Source organism: Anastrepha ludens, chromosome 6 (assembly GCF_028408465.1).
Source record: "Anastrepha ludens isolate Willacy chromosome 6, idAnaLude1.1, whole genome shotgun sequence".
NCBI lineage: Eukaryota > Metazoa > Arthropoda > Insecta > Diptera > Tephritidae > Anastrepha > Anastrepha ludens.
In genome coordinates, this window is record NC_071502.1 from 23,795,251 (window position 1) to 23,810,165 (window position 14,915).

General features: G+C 38.0%; 1 long non-coding RNA gene across 1 annotated transcript in view; it reads right to left on the bottom strand.

Moving 5' to 3' along the window:
- LOC128866974 (uncharacterized) overlaps window positions 1-14,915 on the bottom strand; it is an 81,012-nt gene that overhangs the window by 61,889 nt on the left and 4,208 nt on the right. The window contains exon 2 of the long non-coding RNA XR_008454973.1: window positions 11,644-12,094. This is a non-coding gene — a long non-coding RNA (uncharacterized LOC128866974). The remainder of the gene's footprint in view (window positions 1-11,643; window positions 12,095-14,915) is intronic.

The window sequence follows — 14,915 nt, forward strand, 5'->3', positions numbered from 1 at the left end:
GAGCGGGAAACACTGTCTATCTAGTGACAGTCAAGCTGCACTGAAGGACCTGGAAAACGCAAAGCAAACCTCAAAGATTTTCAAGAATGTAAGAAGAAACTTAATTCTGTTACAAGACGGAATAAACTTGTACTTATTTGGGTTCCCAGACACCGCTGGGTTCAAGGAAATGAAATTGCCAATGAAGTGCTTACAGATCAGCGGTTACCCCACACCGACCCGAGCCAATTACCGAAATCAGTTCTACAGGAATCATGAATTGGATCAACGCTTTTGTATGCCATTTACATAAAGAGCAATGGTCCAGGCTAGAACGCTGCAAAACTGCAGAGTGTTTTGTGACTAGCCCGAAAAGAAAATAGCAGAACTTTCTTCTAAAACTCGGAAGAAAAGATCTGCGGCTGATGGTCGGTATTATAACAAAAGGAGTCAGCATATGACCACCATTTGAATCATTTAGGACCCGATTTGCCTGCCTTGCCGGGACGAGGCGGATAGCACTAAGCATTTTCTCTGTGAGTGACCTGCCTTTGCTAAAGCAAGGTACGACGTTTGTTTCCTATTCTCCGCTCTCTCAAACTGGAGCATATTTTCAAATTTGCCAAAGAATTAGGGAAATTCTCAGAATCGAGCTATCTCTGTCCATATTCTATCCTATCTCTTTCTTTCTTTCACTCCTTTCCTTTCTTCCTTCACTAAATACCCTTTCAGAGCTTCGAATGCAATGGGCTTTTTAGCCTAAGTGTTTAGGGAGTTACCATTCTCTTGGTGCTTCTTGGCTCGCCTTTTTTAAATTTCAATTTCAAAGTCAGGAGTGCCGAAGCACATTTTATACTGTGCCATTAATCGTAATCATTTACATGGCAATAAATGGCTATCCTACAACCGAGTGCCGCTCAGTTCTAGGCTGACTCTATTCTTGCTAGTTTATCAGCCTTTTTATTACCCGATGAATTAGGGGGCTAGAACATCCACATGACATTTCGTTACGCACTGTGCCATTCTAAACGCATAACAAATATCATATGAACTCATTGCTTCAGAGGCTGAACGTCTATAGCCACCTCCTCCTCCTCCTTCCAGTGACAAATTGATTACCAGAGAGACTGTCATCTCTGCTCACTCCGGCACTGTTAACAATACTGAGATTTTCGAGCAGCCTACAACATCGGCATGCTGTATTTATAGCTCTACTCTAAGCAGCCAGGTGTAGAGGATTTGTATCTGGCATTACTGCTAATCACTTATTGCCCGGGCAGGGCAGAATTGCTCGTACCATAATTTCGGCAGTACAGCTGTCGTGCTAGACAGAGCAAATTTGATGTAACAGGTATGTGTATAAATATTGAACATTTCAAATACATAGAAACACAAAATACATGCACATATACAGGGTGTCCGGTGGCAGAACTAAATCTTAAGATTAAAGTTTCTCCCTAACCGCTGAGAGTATGAGCGGGAAGGGAACGCGTTTGCTTTAGTATTCGCGCGGGTTAGGCCAATGATTCGTGTGCTCGTCGTAGATTTTGTTCACGTTACCATATTCGACGTTTACATGATGCCACAAGTGAAGATTGGATTCGCTCCCACCCGGACATCAGGAACAAAAGAAAATATTGAACTCTGCGCTACAAGTTTGCACGATAATTCACGATAGTCCGTGCGCAAGAGAGCGACTGCCGGTTGTACTGCGACTTGGCAAAACTATTGTGTATGAAATATTGAGGAAGGATCTAGGAATTTGGAATGGAGAAATTTCAGCGAGACACAGTTGATGCGATTTCGACTGATAAAGGTTATATTTTGGAGTGATGAAGCGCATTGTCATGTAAATGGAAGAACAAATAAGCAAACTTGCCGTTATTGGTCATCTAAAGGACAGAACCCGCTATCAAGATCCACTTTACAGTCCCAAAGTGACGGTTTGGTGCGCATTCTCAAGCAATGGAATAATTCGACCGTATCTTTTCCATTTTGAAAATCGTCGAGGACAAGCAAAAACAACGGAATGCGCATAAATGTGAAGGAAACCGAATACCTACCTATGAGACCAGTGATGCTGTACGGGTCGAAATGTTTAGCAACGCAAGCTAAGCACAACCCGAAGATGTACGTGGCGGAAATGAAAATACTTCGCTGGGCAACAGGAATAACGCACGTGGACAAAGTGAAGAACATCAAACTAAGAGAAGATATGAAAAATGCGTCAATCTCGGAGAAAATGAGAGAAGGCAGGCTAAGATAGTATAGACACGTAATGCGTAGAGACGAAGGGCACATCGTCAAACTCGCCATGAACATAACTGAGTCAACATGAACTGGAAGAAGATCACAATCGACCAGGCTAAATGCGATACAAAGGGACATAAGAGAGCAGTACCTTGATGAGGTGACGACGTAGGACAGAGGAGCCCCGCGCATGAGGACAAGAAGTGTCGACCGCAAATAGGGACTAGACAAAGAGGGAGAGGGAGAGAGAGAAACAGAGAGAGAAAGAGACAGAGGGAGAAAGAGTGAGAGAGGATGAGAGAGAGACAGAGACAGAGAAAGAGTGAGAGAGAGAACATCCTTCCCTCAGTACACACACATGGTGCCTGCAAGATGGCGCCACGCCGCACACGGCCAGAGAGGCCATGACGATACTGCGTGGTTTCTTCTCTAACGAACTAACAACCCGTTACGGCGATATATCTTGGCCATCTAGGTTGGCCAAACTTGCCATTGTGGACGTTTTTCTGTGGGGGTATCTCAAAAGTAAAGTCTAAGAAACAAATTCAGCGACCATTTCAGCTCTAAAAGCAAATATCGATCGCGAAGTTAATGGCATCATGGCATCACATCTCTAAGGAATGGCACGGAGTACGGAAGCCAGATTTCGAGAATGTATTGGGTTGTCCGGAAAGTAATGCCGATTTTACATATAAATGGCGTTGGTAATTGTTTTGAACTATTTATTTTAATTATTTCTTTTGACAGTTATTAGCTGTCAGTTTTAGCTTGCTTTAGAAAAAAAGTGTGCGCAATTTTGTTTATACCTATTTGTTTGTTTGGCGTCAATTTTAATATGGAGCCCACAAAAGAGCATTTTCGTCATATTTTACTTTATTATTTCCATAAAGGAAAAAGCGCACAGAAGGTTGCTAAAAAGTTGCGTGATTTGTATAGTGATAAAGCCTGAAAAGAAAGACAGTGTCGAAATTTGTTTATCAAATTCCGTTCTGGAGACTTTTCACTCAAAGATGAGCCACGTTCAGCTCGGCCAAGTGATGTCGATGAAGACGTTATCAGGGCTTTAATCGAATTGGATCATTATGTAACTTTGCGTGATATTGGATAGAAGTTAAATATACCAACATGAACCATTCATTAGCATATAAAAGAGTCTTGAACTGGTAAAAAAGCTTGATATTTGGGTACCACATTCATCATTTAACAAACCGAATCAACGCTTGTGATATGCATCTTAAACGCCATGAAGTCGATTAGTTTTTGAAGCGGATTATTACTGGTGATGAAAAATGAATTGTTTACAATAACGTCAATCGAAAGCAATCATAGTTCTAGCATGATGAAGCGCCACAAACCACTTCAACCACTGATATTCACCAAAAGAAGATTAAGCTGTCAGTTTGGTGGGACTGGAAGGGTGTAGTATATTTTGAGCTGCTTCAGAGGAACCAAACGATTAATTCGGATGTCTACTGCCAACAATTGGACAAATTGAATACAGTCATCAACGAGAAGCAACCAGAACTGATCAATCGTAAAGGTGTCATATTTCATCAGGACAACGCTAGACCGCATACATCTTTAGTCATTCCCCAAAAACTGAGAGAGCTTGGCTGGAAACTTTTGATGCATGCACCATTTAGCCCTGATCTTGCACCGTCAGACTACCATTTGTTTCGATCGTCCTGCAAAGATTAAATGGTAAAACTTTCGGCAATGACGAGGCTATAAAATCGCACTTGATGCAGTTTTTTTGCAAATAAAAGCCAGAAGTTCTATGAGCGCGGAATAATGAATTTGCCGGAAAGATGGCAAAAGGTGTTCGAACAAAATGGAAAATATATAATTGATTAAAGTTCATTCTAAGTTTTAATAAAAATGTATTTACTTTCTTTTAAAAAAATCGGCAATTTCTTTTCAGATAACCAATATTTCGACGTTCCGGTCACCATTTAGAGGCAATAATTAAAAAAAAATAAAATTCTTAATTGTCTTTTTCGTAATTTGACCCATTTGCATCATTCGACGGAATAATCCGGGAACGATACCCCGCTCTCTTATCACCAAGAGCGGAATAGTCAGAGCGAACAAAAACTCTCTCTTATCACCAAAAACAGAATAATCCGCAATAAATTACATATTTTCTTGTTAAAGTTTGAGGAAAGTAAATAATTTTGGTAAGATTCTGTAAGATTCTTTTTCATTAGCACAAATTGTAAAAGTCTTGCTGACGCAAGGTATTTCGAGTACATCGCGCGGTGATGCAAAAGGATTAATTAGAAATGCATTTTTAATTATAATTCACTTGCTAATTCCGCCACCAAACACCCTGTATTTGAATACTTGTGTATGTATATGTAGCCACACAGTCAAGACGAAAATTCCTCCCAATTCCCAAACCACCAACGTTAAACGACGAGCAATGAACAATACGTTAATCTTGCAGCTGAGTTCGGTTAAATACTTGCATTCATACATCTGCACATTCTACGAAAACTACCAAAAAGCTATCAAGCGAGTGCCAGCGCTTCAACTCCCTTGGGTAATGTCACGAAAGTGCTCAAGGGAGTAGCTAAATTCGTAAATGAATAAGTACGGCAAACACACACATACGCTGTGCACGTGTATATATGTATATGGGGATGTATGTATATAAATATGTATGTATGTTTGTCCGCATGTACCCTGTAGTCAAATGCACTGGTAGCAAATTAGCATCAACTGCAGCCCCAACTAGTCAGGCCCCCATATTTTTTCCATTCTAACAACTAGAATTTTTTACATGGCGCGGTGCGTCGAAATGTTAATTGTCAGATTTCGATCAGAAATATACTAGTCTCATACTAGTTCAAAAAATACTAGTCCATTTATGGACCAAAACCACTAATTTGCGAATAAAAGTGCAATTAAAAGACGAAAAGACAAAAAACTGGTACCATACTAGTTCAAAAAGTACTAGTCCATTTATGGACCAAAACCACTAATTTGCGAATAAAAAGTGCAATTAAAAGACGAAAATACAAAAAAACTAGTCTCATACTAGTTCAAAAAATACTAGTCCATTTATGGACCAAAACCACTAATTTGCGAATAAAAAGTGCAACTAAAAGACGAAAAGACAAAAAACTAGTTTCATACTAGTTCAAAAAGTACTAGTCCATTTATGGACCAAAACCACGAATTAAAAAGCGTAATTAAAAAATAAAACAAATTCGTGAGCACACAATAAAAACCATTTTTAAGTATAATTCAAAATGTTATACAGTTTTTTAGCAGCCTGAGATTTGTTAAAAGTATTAGTCTCACATTCTCTATGCATTAATAGAAAGAAAAAATAAATACATAAATATTTCAAAATTGCTGTCACTCCAAGGATTGAATAAAAGCATTTTTCATTACCGGTTATCAAAAGTAAAAGAATTCAAGTACAATAAATAAAAATCCTTTATCTTTCCACACAAAAAAAAAAGTAAATAAAACAGGCAGGAATAAATGTTGGATAATACATTTGCAAGTACACCCGTCGAAGCAGCTAACTTATTTGCAGGCGTGTTCATGTCAAATTATGTCTCGACACCAGGACCAAATAACGTACCAGCAGAAGTGTTCAAGGAGATCGCAAAAATGAGCCCACAAGTCGTACTAGACATGAACAACGCTTGTCGAAGAGCTGGAATTTTCCCAGAAATCTGGAAAAAGCAGCAGCTCGTGCCAAGAAGCAAAGGAAAAGGCAACCCGAACCTCCCATCAGCATATCAACCATTATATATGCTCGACTCAGGAGGCAAGCTCCTTGAAAGACTGATCAAGCCTCGACAGATCGCAGCCATAAATAATGCCGGAGGACTATCAGCAAGGCAGCAGGGTTTTAGAAGCAAAAAGCCTATAATAAGAACAATCGAAACTGTTATAAATAGCGTAGAACGCAACGCAATAGGGCAACATACAATCCACAAGCATAGCCCGCCCTCCTTGCCTCCTTAGATATAAGGAACGCTTTCAATAGTGTAAGATGGGCGGACATTTTAGCGGCCTTAAAACTAAGGTTGAAAATTCCGGCATACCTTACAGCGGATAAGGAGGAATTATTTGCGAGACCGTAAACTCGTCTATCAAACTCCAGAGGGTGCCCGCAGTATAGATGTCACATCAAGAGCGGCACAAGAATCAATCCTTGGTCCAGACTTATGGAACATCAGCTACGACGAGGTATTCAATATATAAATGCCCAATAGTACCTAATTGGATACGCAGATGATATCGCAAAGCAAAAAGCAATTTGTCCTGGATTAAAGCTTCAAAAAGTTTTGCAGTGGCGGAAAGCTTTGAAATGACCTATAGTTACAAATATCGTTTTATAACCGCTCTCAAAAATAGATGAAATGAAAGCCAATTTACAGACATCCGAAAAAGTATCCAAAGTTAGTGATTTGTTAAAGATCAACAACAGCGAGGAATACCACCGTAGACAAACCACGAGCATTAGTGTTTGAGGAGGGTTTAAGTCAAGTAATGCTGCTAAAGGCATCTTCAGTAGACAATACTATTTAGCTTGCCGACATCAATAGATGGTTGTATACCCTATGATCAAAAAGTACCGGGAATGTTTAATTTAAAGGAACCGCGCACGTGGGAACCTGCCCATATTTTTTTCTTATGTTGTTAGGACTGTAAGACACACATCTGTGACTTTTTAGCGTCATCGGATTATTAGTGTCTGTCTGGCCGGCCGGAAATGTAGGCAAACAATTCTTGGATTTTGCATGATGATAACGTGCCATCGCACCGAGCACAAAATTGTGCTGGATTATTTGACCAAACACCAAGTAAATACCATCGTGCAAGCATCGAATTCACCTAATATGGCCCCGTGCGACTTCTTTTTGTTTCCCAAGTTGAAGTTACCACTTCGTGGAAGGAGATTTCAGTCGATAGAGGAGATCAAAGAGAATGTGACGAAGGAGCTGAAGGCTCCCTTCGTCGGCCGACCAGGGGTGCATGGAGGACTGGGTTAAACGTTGGCACATGTGTGTTGACTGATCAAGCCTCAAACGGGTCATATTTTGTTTTATTTAAACATTCCCGGTACTTTCAGATCATAAATCGAAAGAAACATTTTCATCACTGTCGGAGGCAGATGCGAAATTGGACTTAAAAGCTCAGCAAAGAGATTAGCGGCATCAGAAGGAAAATTAGGAGCAGCAATATTGCAAACAAATTCCTTCGAATTTACCAAATTTCAATACGCTTTTGGATTAGATTTTTAACTTTCTTCGAAGCTTTTAACGTAGTTTCTGTGTAAAAATGTTCCCAAGTAGATGAATTTCTGCTTCTTTACTTTACTTTATGCAAAGCAAAGAAAGCTACATTTTTAACAATTTTTAAACTTACGGAAAAATTTGTTTTTCTTATTTCGTTTTTTCCATCGCAGCTCAAAGTGCAATCGGGTTAAAGGAGGTTGGCCGCTGGACGCAATCTCTCAAGGGGCATGGTAACATTTTCAGGCAGTTAACACCGTATTTCTCCGAACTTCGAACAGGTCTCTCTAACCGCAAACTAGAGTTTTAGGGTCGTGCTAGGGCAAACTTTCTGCGTAAGTAGAGTTGGATCGAGGGGAAAATCTGCAGCGAAGCTGGCACGTCTGTCTTCACTGACGCTTCCAAAATGGAATCGGGAGTCGGAGCAGGGGTTTTTCTCTATCTATTTACTTTAAACTGCCGTCTTTTCAGCAGAAGTCTTTTTCAAGCAGAAGTCTTTGCGATCCTGCAGGCATGCAAAGTGCTTAGGAAAAGCGTAAGGGAGGGAGATATTAACATTTTCTCCCATAGCCAAGCCGCGATTAAGGCTTTGACAACGTCATGGTGCAGAGCGAAACTAGTAAACTCCTGTAAGGAGGAGATCAAATCTCTTGGGTGTGCGGGTAACATTTCTCCAAACTGAGTTACAGGACATAGCAACATAAAGGGAAATGAAATTGCTGATGAGATTGCCAGGAAGGGGACTAAATTAGCCTCAGAGGCCTCCTACCCGGTCATCGGCATCCCCCTGACAGTTGTTAAAGGGAAACTGCACAACTTATTTCTCAGGAAAGCGCAGAAAAGATGGAGCTCCATTTCCTCATGGGGTTTTCCGAAAACCCTTTGGAAAACCCAATGGACGAAGGACTCAGAAAGTCCTTTGGACTCCTCACCATTCAATTTCCAAACTCGTAGCGGCACACACGCGGAAAAGCTAAGGTTAACATTTAACCCCCATTGCAGAAACTGTGGAGACCTTTCAGAGAAGGAGACTGTTGAGCACTTTCTTCGACAAATCTCCGGGCTTGGCAGCTAGACGATTAAAGTCAATAAGGGTGCTCCTTTCTTCGACAGCCTGGGACAGTGCACCAATCTAAATCCCATCAATCATCTCCATCATAACAGCAGCTCTGGCTGGCTGTAGATATCTGCCTGTTGGAGGTCTCAAAATGGTTTCGAAACAGCGCTTCTGTGCTGAGGAGTGCCAGACTAGCACTTCAACCTTTTCATCTACCTACTTATTGTGCCATTTTCGGACTAGTTACATATCAATCATTAAATACCAGTGTACCACTAGTGCTTTTTCCGACTTTTTTGGTGTTTCACTGCAGGATACCAATGTGCAAATATGTATGTATGTATGTAGTTGTGCGTAGGCATGAAGAATGTTTAGCTGAAAGCTCATAAATTGTAATTTGTCCCTGATCATATTTAGCCCATTTTCCGACATCTTGTCGCTCGCTGACTTTGTAATGATTTTTGTGCCAAATATTGCAAATTTGATGTGAATAACAGTGTTGATGAACCATCATAACGGCGCCCATAATAAGTGGCTCGAAAATATAAAACTTTTAAATAAAATTGTATATATCCATTAAAAATTTTTGAAATGAGTTTAGCATTAGGGAGAATTATTAAAATGCCAAATATTTATATATATGCGAATGTGTATGTACAAGTGGATATATACAACAGAAAGCAACAACGCAACGAAATGTATGTGTATGTGTTTGTGTATGCATGAAGAGCGTTTAACAAGAATATAAACGAACTTAACCGGTGAGTAGAAGATAAAACGACAGTAACTCCTCGGCACTTATACACACACACATGGGAAGGAGAAGAACACGAACATGAACACTCAACGCAGATCTCCTCCATAAGCAATGATGGATTTAATAAGGGGGGGGTGTGTGTGTGTGCGTGCATTTCATTGCGTAGCGCTTAAATGTAGATTACATTTTTTCGCTGCTTTTTGCTCTTCCTCTTCTCTTTTTTATTGTTATTTAGCTCGTTTAGATATACTTTACACCGCACAGCAACTTTGATTTCACGACAAAAACAACAATCTCTGCCGCCATCACTTTTTAGCGAGAAATTGCTATAGAAACAACCACAACAGGAAAATAATAATTTTCGAGTTTTTCGCGACGCCTGTAACTTCTTTAACAGCTGTCGTATTAATGGCTCCAAGGCATGATGAAACGAACTGAACCTGTTTAAACAAAAATATGTATTTATGTAGGTATGTGCTAGTATATTTGCTAATTCGTTGAGTTGTGTATTTCATAAGTTCTGAATTTTGTTTGCTGATCATCTAATTGTATGGCTTAGAGAACACTAAATAGCAGCGCTTGGAGAGCTTTCTTGGGATTAGAAGTGTTTTGTTTTTTTTTGGTTTTTTTTTCGTAGGCGTGTAAGTCATGATGTTTGCTCTATTAAGTATTTCAACAACTTGATGAGTATTGTAGAGAAAAACAGGCAACGAAAAACGAGCAAAGAGTTTACATATTTTTGTTAAAAAATTATCGGAAATTCCCCATTTAAATGAAACGCATTTTAAATATTGCCGAATAAATTTTTATTTTATTTTTTTATAACCCTTTTGCATCATAAGACGGAATAATCCGCGAACAGAGACCCTCTCTTATCCCAAGAACGGCATAGTCCGCGCGAACAAAATCTCTCTCTTTTAATACCAAGAACGGAATAATCCGCAATACATTTTTTTTTTTTTTGTTAATTAATTTTATTTTTTTTGTTATTAAAATTTTTTTATTGTATATTCAAATGAATTTTCTATATATATCTACATATACATATATATACATATATAATCACCATGCACATACTCCGCCGAGCTCCTGCTCGAATTTGTGGTGTGCGGCTTGATATTGTACCACAAATGGCCAAAAGTAATCACCTAATATAGTTTTTTACAATCTTAAAAGCTGTTTAAATACGCGGGAGTTTTTGATGTAGTCCTTTTTGAACTAGTTCGTTTTGAACTAGTTTTCAACCAGTCCGTTTCACGATCATCTGAAAATGTTGGTATTTTTATTTTGTGAGCTCAAAACCAGTTTAATCTTTTACGCTGGAAATTAATTTCCAAAAAACGGTGACTGTATCGTCTAAATTAATTTATAACGAGCTCTTTGCTTGTGTCCATAAACGTGTGTCCTCTTATTACTTATTATGTTTTATTGTCAATTTTTCTGGTAATCTGCCATATGTGAACGGGTAGATTAACTTTATGGATTTATTGGTAATTAATGCAAATGTGAACGTACTTCAAAAATCAACTAACACAACACTCAAATGTAAAGCATTACCCAGCCCATCACATACGACAACATTGCGCCCTTCGACTTTCGCCTGCTGGCCGCCTAAGCAGCTCTACCATTCATACGAAGAGGCGAAAAATTAACATCACTACACTTTTTTTAATTGATCTAATTTATCGCCATTCATACAAATTATATCACTTAAAAAAAAGTGTAACGATATAATTTTTCGCCTTTTTGTATGAATGGCGGAAAATCAGAAAACCTAAAAAAATGTGTGATATTAATTTTTCGCTTAGAACGGCTTTTCCTTAGGCGAAAAACTATTTCAGTAGACTTTTTTTAAGTGATTTAAACTTTTTATAAATATAAGGCAAAAAATTATATCACTACACTTTTTTTCTTAAGTGATATAATTTTTCGCTTCTTTCTGAGACGGCATTTTCTAGTCGCCATTCATACAAAGAGACGAAAAATTATATCACTACACTTAAAAAAAAAGTTATATCTTTATAGAGATATAATTTTATTTATAATTTTATATAAAAATGATATCATTATTTTATTTATAATTTTAAATAAAAATTATATCACTACACTTTTTTTAGGTAATCTAATTTTTCGCCCCTTTGAATGAAATGTCGACTCAAAAAGATTTTAAAAAATTGCGACTAGCGTTGCAGGCCACAATGTAGCTTCAGACTTTGAAAAAAAAATAACGGTTTTCCATTTATACGCACTCAATATTTGCAAAAGATTCGTAGCAGTGATATATACAAACTAAAACTTTCCAATAATTTAATCTTCAATATTTTCTACTTGACTTGACTTACCTGTTTTTGCCTGTATGTTATTTCCAAAAATTCCCCTTTCTGCTCCTACGCAAGTTGTGCACTCAATCTTCTACTTACAATGAGAGAGAGAAAGAGCTGCTCTGATTGTCGCTTTCAAAAAACACAGTGACACAGATTATTTACACTTTTTCACTACTCGTGCCTAGAAGCGTTCGATTGTGAGCTGATTTTTCAATTCTCTGATTATCAAATAGACGTTATGCACACTAATACTTATACATATGTATAATGATATGCTCACACAGCCAAGTAAACTATATATATTATTAAACTTTTTTTTTTACTCTTAAGTTTAAGGAATTTTGAATTCAATGAGCGATTCTATTTTTTTTTTTTTGCAACTATTTTTTTATTTTTGCCTTAAGACGCATTCCAGAATTTGGTATACAATATACGATGTACAACTGGTAATACTTTTATGAAGCTATCACTAGAAGAGAAATGAGAAATAAAATTAAGTTCACAGAAACAAAAACAACAAATAAATTGCAATAATAAATAAAGAGACGTTCGATCGAGAAGTTTACGAAACGACTCGCAAGGAAAATCACTTTCACTTTCACTTTTTGCGAATTATCGATTACTCGTGATTTGTTTATTGTATTTGGAAATTTTGGTTTTTGTATAGGTACAATTTTTTTTTATAATTTTTTTTTTTTGTATAAATATTTTTTTTTTTTTTTGCATACATTTTTTTTAAGATTTATTAATTTTGCACTTAAATTTCATATAACATTCTGGATTTCATTTATTTCTTGTTTTGTTTCATTTATTACTTCATAATTTTTTACTAATATTCACTAAATTTAGTTTTATTTAAATTTTTTTTTTGTCTTTTTTTTTTTTGCTTTACGGATATTAAGAAACTTGTTTTTTTGTTTTTTGTTTTTTGCCACGAACGCATCAGCGATATGGACTTATTTTTCTTTTGTATAGCATAAGATATTTTTTTTGTGTATACACAAACAACATTTACGTATGTTTGTCTTGGCTCACTGATACTTAGTCCTTAACCCCGTAGTTAAGTTAGGTATTTTTTCAATTCCACAACACAACGATTAACAGGTATTTTTAAAAAATGCTATAAGCGTTAAATGGAACATCAAATATTTTCCAGCCAGAAAAAAGTACTGCAACAATTGTTGTGAAAAATACTTTTTGCGAGCCTCGAAAACTTTCCAAGCGAGAAGGGAATACAAAATAACACAAGGCTGATAGATTACTTGGTTTGGCCACTATATTTTGGCGCTTACACCCTTTTTCAGTTTATCGCCAAACTCCTCCACCTATTTGTGGCGTGCGTCTTGATGTTGTTCCACAAATGGAAGGCCCTACAGTTTCAAGCCGACTCCGGCAAATGGTTTTTTATGAGCAGCTTTTTTATGGCAGAAATACACTCGGAGGTTTGCCATTACCTGCCGAGGAGCGACCGCTATTAGAAAAAAATGTTTCTTCATTTTGGTGTTTCACGCAGATTTGAACCTCCGTTCTCGGAATTCCGAATGCTAGCCACGCACCAACGCATTCGGCTAAGACGGTCATTAGCTATGGTGAAAAAGAAAATTGTGACGGGAACTTCGGCCACCAAGTCACGGCAAGGATGATAGATGAAAGGTTTGCTCGTTAGGTATGGTGAAAAAAAAATGTTTGAGGGGAACTTTGGAATCTACGTCATTCGTTTTGTGTTTCACAAAATTTAGCTTTAGCTTAGTGAGCCTACAAAACGAATGACGTCGGCATATCTGTCAAATTCGCTCGGACCCGTCTGCTAGGTAGTACACCTCTAAAAATCTTTTCACCATGGGCTGCCACGTCATGGGACTATTCGCCAACCAAAATCTGCACGTTAATTTCACACATATTCACACACTCGTCAAATCTGTCGTTATTCAGACGGCGACGAAGTGACATTGCGTTAATTTTTTTCGTATATCACCAACACAATCTCAGTTTTTTTTGGTAAACAAACCGATTCATAACTTCTGTTACGTCAGCCCATCCGCTGATTCTGTCAAATACGCTGAGAGCCGGCTAACGGTCAGATATTGGTCACACCATTAAAAATCTTTTCATCATGAAAATAAATGGCACAATTGAACCAGCCATCTCCACTGGACTCAAATATTTCAAGTGGAATCAAATCGTTGAGTACGATTTGGAAATAATTTTGTTCTCTCTTTTTCACCTTTTTATTGTACTTTTTATTTCACCTAAATATGTAGTTTAGTTCAAGAATGATAGATACCAAGACTGCTCGTTAGGTATGGTGAAAAAAATTTTTTTGAGGGGAATTTTTGATTCTACGTCATTCGTTTGAAAGACGTCGGCATATCTGTCAAATTCGCTCAAAGCCGAGTAACGGTATGCTAGGTAGTACACCCCTAAAAATCGTTTCACCATGAGTTTAGTTAATTCCAGTACCAGCAATGGCCAAACTGCTGAATTACGCAATTGTTTCCAAGTTTGCGAAAAGGTGAGCTCCCAAAAGGACTGCCATTGGAAAATCCCCTAAGTATAATATTAAACACAACTGCTTTAAGTAACATTTAATTTGCTTAGAGTCTCCAGCTGATATGCCCAGTTGTACGCATAAAAAGCATTAAGCAACATCTTTGGCAAGTTTAGATTGATTCCCTTTGTGATTTTATTTCTATGCGCGTGAAGGGCACCCCATTTAGATGGCTTTTATGACAAACTTTTTCGCTGTAGAAATGCACGCGTTAGCTCGCCAATGCCTCCTGGGAGTCAGCCAATATTAGATATAAAAAAAGGTATTCTATACACCATCTTAGGTGTTTCATGGCCTGCAACCTGTGCGCTAACAAGGGTATGACAAATTAAGTTAGATTAGGTTAGCCTGGTTGGCATTAAGCCACGCATAGACCTTTTGGTCCCTATCTATACCAGGTGGAGACCGGTTTGATGAATACTGAAAGTAGACATCAAAGTAGGATGTCAACGCTTTTGGCGAATCTAAGCAGAGCTGGGAGATCCGCTTTTGAGACGTCCTCCAGACCTTCAAACAGTGGGGCTCCCAGGCATTTTAAACGAGTTTTTAATAATGCCGGACAAACGCACAGGGAGTGTTCTAAAGTTTCCTCAACATCCTCTCTGCATTTCCTGCATTTGTCCGTGTTAGCAATCCCTGTCTGGTACACATGTGCAGCCAATAGTTTATGACCTGTCAGCATATCTATGATAGTTCTGCAGTCTTTTAGCGAGAGCATAAGTACGAAGTCGTCATAAATAAT